Below are 6,061 nucleotides of genomic sequence, written 5' to 3'. Positions count from 1 at the left end.
GGCACCCGACTCTCTCCTGGGGGGGCCGCCCAAGGGTGCGCCTTGCAGGGAGCGCGGCCCCCAGCCCCAGTTGTGCAGAGGGTCCCGCAGTAAGGTAGTGCGGGTTAACTCAAGGCAAGGACTATCTTCATGCAAAACAGTGAGGGTGGGAGGCAATGAGAGAGCCAGAAGGAGGGGAGGCCCTGCAGGGGAGGGAGGAGGAAAGGGGGACCCCCAGACAGGTGGGAGTGATAGTTCAGTGGATTGAGCAGTAGTCTCATAAACCCAGGTTTGTGAGCTCAATCCGGAGGAGGCTATTTAGGGGTCTGGGGCAAACCAGTTTTGTTTTGGTTTTTTTAAATCGGTCAGGGATGGTGTTTGGTCCTGCTAAGAGCACAGGGGACTGGACTCAGTGACCTCCCAAGGTCCCTTACAGCTTTATGAGATGGTATGTGTAAAAGTTAGACTGTTCTGAAAAGACTTGAATGTGCCACTCTCTGACCTCCACTAAACTTTTTTTCCCTGGATAAGGCACTGTCCTGTCTCCCAACACCTGTCTTCCATTGTGCAATTTGAATAGGCAAGTGGATTTGAAAGACTGGCTAAAAGAGGGCACATGAAGGGATCAGAATATAGAAATATTTTATAGACTTTTTTCCATATTACAAATATACATATCTCTTAATGCACTGAAAACTCCTTTATTGTCTAGTTTGTTAAGTTTTGTACACACCTAACATGCTGGATGCAAAACTACAAAAGCAAGGAAAGTAAAAGTTAAGACACCTAAATGTTAAATACACTCTAATCTATTTCTCCTCCCACACTCCTTACACTATCACAGCTACCAAACAACACAGACCAAGCTCTGTAACCTTCATTCCCCTCCCCACCCCCTGAGATACTAGATATCTTTTACTATTTTTATTGGTCCTGGTGCACCTGAATATTTGATCTGTTACCACTTCCACCTGAGATTTCTGTGCATGACGGCAAGCAAGCTGGAAAGCTAACGTGTATTTTGGCTGTTCTATCAAAATACTGAATTGTGTTAATTTAAATGCTGTACTGTTCACTGACTATGTCGAAGAAGTTTTAAAAGCATTCCCTGTCACCTGCCTTCTCTATAACTCTCTTCCATGTATGGTGAAGTAGCATTAATATTTAAAATAATGTTTGAAATATTGATTAGTTCAGTAAAGAGCATGAAAGAGCTTGGTCTGAAAAGTAATAATGTATTAAAGCAAAAGTTATATCCTTACCAACATAAAATTGGTATAATCTGCAACAGTCGGAACTACTTAGTATGTTTCCACAAGCTTGGGAAAATGCAGAGCTGGCATTTTGAATTCTAAAGCAAAAGAAGTGGATCCCTTTCAGCCACAAAAGAGATGTTCTCCAATTATCACCTAAAGAAAAGTGACCCCAATGACACTGCTGATGCACATTTTAGAAGCACACTCTGCACTCCAAAAGCTTTACTAAAATGTACACTCACCTGGAGTTCCATTAATGTCTCTTGAATTAGCATGAACAGCTTTATTGATGGCTGTGAGATGCCATCATAAGATAATTGGTAAGTGAAATTATGTGGTGTTGGTGAGGTCCATTATAGGATGAAGACCCAAAAAAACCCAGATACCTCCAAGCAGTTGGAGATAGTGTGTGAACACTGCATCTGTGGGGAATGAGAGTCTCTGCCCAGGTTCACAGTCTTGTTAGTTGTGCAGCCACTGCAACTCAGGGTGGAGCAGAAACTGTCAAGTCCACTTTCACTCCAACTTGAGAGCCCTGACTCCTGTCCAAGTCAGTCTGAACTGCTTTTTTTACCATGCTAACATGGGACCATATAGACAAACCTGTATAGAGTTGGACTCACCAGAAACACTACCCAGGTGCCGCACTTTGAAATTTGAATGATTTGGGGGTTTGAATTTGAATGATTCTTTCTTGGATCCAATGAGTAGAGGAAGCACTATTGAGCTCTTGCAATCCTGGGTTGTCCCTGCTAGAGTATGAAGGGGGATGTTACTGTTTTGTTAGTGTTATTGTTGCTTAGGTTAGATACTAAGTTTAATTGTTTGGTCAAAGCCAGCAATCAGAGTCATGGTCAGTCTGTGGCTTTTGAAAAGATCTGCAGATCTACTGCAGCTGGATTTGCAGCAAATTAATTAAATATTGGATTTTGGCTGCTCTTTAAGTATTTGGTAGGGATCAGCCTAGAAAGGAACAGTAGTATAGTCCTTTCTTTGCATGATAGACACAAAGATCTGTCACTTGCAATGACCCGACCAATATTTTGTGATTTATGTATGTTGAAACCCTATTGCTTATTTAAGGACAATTTGGAAAAGGAAATGGTGGGAAGATTTGATACGTGGGAGTGACTTGCACAGTAATAAAGTTTTGCATCTAGCATGTCCTAGACTTTTCACAATGGTTTAATGTTTGTATAAACATGTTATATGGGGTGACTTTTGAGTTATTTTGTTATTTATACCAGGTCAGTCTGAGGTGCTTATTGATGAGCCTTTCCAAAAAAATGTCAGTGGGGTTGAGATGGGAGAAACTAAGCTTTGGGTTGTAGAGAGACATATCCAGATCTCTTCAGCACAGTCTAACTTTGGTAGGGATGTTTTGCTTGGGGTGACCTGAGAAGGCTCTTGTTGCTTGTGTGGGTTGAAACCACAGTTCCTGACTGAAAGATAACTTTCAAAATGTGGTGGGTGTCGGGGGAAGGCTGGGGTTGTATGACACAGGTCTCCATTTTGCACAGAAATGAAGCTACAAATCAGGGAGTGTCATGTTCTGTGGCATGTTCCAAATGGTCTAACAGTTGTTCTGAAGTATCACTTGAAGTGTGATCCAAAAGATATTTTGTTATTTACACATCATCAAATACTGTATGTCACTTTTTCAGATTAAGAGACAGTTCCATTATAAGGACTAGGGTTTTGCTTGCATCTCAGAAAAGTATATCCTTAGAAGCATGACTGTACCATGTTTTAAAGCTCACTCTAGGTTTTGGTGTGAAATTTCTAAGAATCAAATTTACACCAATGAATTATTTTTATTTTTATTTTTATTTGGGCTTTTGAATAAGAAACCGACCAATAAGGATACTAGCTCATGGGATCCTGGACTTACTGAAGTCGGTTGACGGAATTTCACTCTTTGTGTTTGCAGATTGCCAAGTGCTGTTGGATCCTGATCAGAGCTAGTGAGCACTACTTCAATACAAATCACAAATAGTAACCCAAATAATGAAGTATGGGAAGGGTTAGCGAGCAGAAGAGATGAAAATTAGAGGTATATCCAAAGCAAAACTTTTAAACCAAGAAGGTGAGAAGAGCAGAAGATTCCATGAAGTCCACTGAGGACTTCTTCGTGTTGAGCAAACTTACATGGAATGTTTGGCTGGCTGGGCATAGTATAAAACCCAAGATAGAATTAGCAGATATTGAGTCTTATATTTGTGTACATGCTGATTGTTAAGCATACATGCAAGCATCTACAGGGTCAGGCTAGAGTTTAATTTTCAACAGTGCTGAACAGCCACAACATCAGCTGCAATCAGTGGGAGAAGTATAGGCTGAGTGTCCCTAAAAATGAACCACTACATGTCTTACCTAACCTAATCTAATGGATCAGTGCCAGAGCCAACAAGGCATAATAGATACTTCAGTTTTGCCCAGCAGTCCACATTTGAGTAAAATCAATGCAGTTGTTAAGATAGGAAAAACAAGAAGGAGGGGAGAAAGGACGGTATTATGAGAAGAGGGGGAGCAGTGATTCTTTTTGTGTGGTTTGGTTTTGGGTAGGTGTGCTCATCTTTCAAGAAAATGTATATGTTGCCGTGTTTTTGTTGTTAATCACAGAACTAAAAAGATGCTGAGTTTTTGAAGTTCCTGTTTCAAATGTAGCATGTTCTTAAATGTGGATAAATTGCTTGGAAAAAATATTTTCCCAGTTTATGTACAATAGGTGTAAAGTGAAGTACTAGTAAAATGATACATCTGACTCAGAATTTCTATTACCATAGCACTTTGTCAACAGGCATCTGGGTTTTCTCCTGAGAATTCTTACAGTTCAGCCTCAGTGTTTCAGTGAACTCCATATAAGAAGACTCCTGCACCCACACAAAGCCTCAATTGAAGAGTTTACAGTCAAATTAGGGATTTCCCATAAGGTGCAGTATCTGACCGACAAAGGTATTTCAAGAATGACAGCCTTACTCAGGAAGTGAAAATGCATTGTCCCTCAGATCTTATACATAGCAAGATTGAGTTGAGAATTGGTTCCAGGACTGTCAAGGAATATTTAGTGCTGCAGGAAGAAAAATGTATAGGTTTAATTCTTCCCCTGAATCCGTACCATATTCCTGCTTCAGTATAGTGTTAGGGGCATTTTGCTGCTGGAGGTGGGAATGCTTTCAGCTGACACCTACACCTCAAATTCATGTCATCTCTGGTCAGGAGATGGTGAAAACATCTTCCCAGTTGGGAAATTGGGGGGGAGGGAGTGTTGAGGAGGGCTAGGCAGAATATAAGGGACTGTGCTACCCCTGCCACAATGCCCATCCTCTCTCTGTGGCCCCACCTGCTGTTCTTTAGGTAACTGTTGACCCTTCTTTCTCCTCTTCTCCACAAAAGGCACTGCCCCGTGGCCAGGTTAGAGGCCACAAGCTGGAACAGGCAGCACAGGGTAGCTGCATTGTTGGCTGGTACCAAAGGTACAGGCAATTGCAGTGCTCCCTGCCTCCTCCTCTTCATTCTGCTGGCGCTGGTGACCTGGGCTGTGGCTACCCCTGAGCTCCCCACTACCTCCCCTTTGTTCCAAAGTGTGGTGCTTAAAATACCCATTTCAAGCAACCTGGTAGATTATTTATTTATTCACTTCAGCAAGAAACATCAAAAAGTTTGGTTTTGGTTTTGGTTTGAAATAAATGAGTGGTTGTGCTTCAGCCATCCAACTGGAGATCAGTCAACTATTTGCTTGGGTTTATGAAAGCACACCCTTGTTCCCCCACTCCCACCCTCCAGTGAAGACATAATCTAAGTATCTGATTAAACTCAAATCTAGATCAGTTGTCCTGGCCCTTATGGAAAACCAGATGGTGCTTTCAGTCCAGTTTTAAGTGGATGGGCGACAACTGTGCAGGGGTCAGAAGCCCCCAGGGCAGGGGTCAGAAACCCCCAGCACAGGTGCCAAGAGTGGCATGCGAGCTGATTTTCATCGGCATGCAAGGCAAGAGCTCAGCCCCACCCCACCTCCCCCATGCATCCAGGAGCTTGTTCAAAGGCATGTTGCCTGTGGATTAACAAAAGACCAGCTAATGCTACCAACCACCAATTAAACAGCAAAGCTCTGCATCTTTAGTTATTTATTAATGAAGCTATTGTAAGTAGGACTGTTAGGCTGGGTCTACACGGCCCAGCTTTCCCAGCAGGTCCATGCTAATGAGCAGCCTTGAAATTGCAAATGCCTACTCATTAGCATGGTCCTGCAGCTCATTAGCGTAGCTGCATGAGAGCCCGGTCTCAGTAGAAGGGGGTGCCAGCAGTAAAGAGACTGTGTGGATGTGCACCTGCCGGCAAAAAGCCCTTCTGTCGCCAGATCCTTATGCCTCAGAAAGGTTGCTGACTCTATGTTAGAGTAACCTTTAGCTGACAGTCTCAGGCAGGGACTGAATCAGAAGGGAAACTAATGCCCTGACCTCCTCCTTTATTGCAAGAAGGTACAGCAATCTAACCACATTCAGTCTACTTTCTTAGTTCTACAGGCAGTCCTTCCATTTGAGGGCAGAGGTGAGTTGGTGAGGCAAGGTGGGGAAAGTTGCACAGCTGCTATCTGTTCTGTAGAAGACATAAGGCTCCAATTTAGCACCTTTCATACAAAACAAATCCCTTTGGGCATTTTCCAGCACTCAGTTCCTTTGTTTAATCTTCGTCTAATTAATATCATATGGCTTCCATTCAAGCGCTGCTGTTTTCTAGAAGACTTGAGCCACAATGGAGAGTAAGAGAGACCAAACAACAGCCAATCAGCAAGTTTGTCGTTCTCCTTTCCATCTGTGCATTGC

The sequence above is a fragment of the Carettochelys insculpta genome, chromosome 2 (assembly GCF_033958435.1).
Source record: "Carettochelys insculpta isolate YL-2023 chromosome 2, ASM3395843v1, whole genome shotgun sequence".
NCBI classification, from domain to species: Eukaryota; Metazoa; Chordata; order Testudines; family Carettochelyidae; genus Carettochelys; species Carettochelys insculpta.
The sequence above is the reverse complement of the archived record's forward strand: the minus strand, read 5'-3'. Positions refer to the sequence as shown.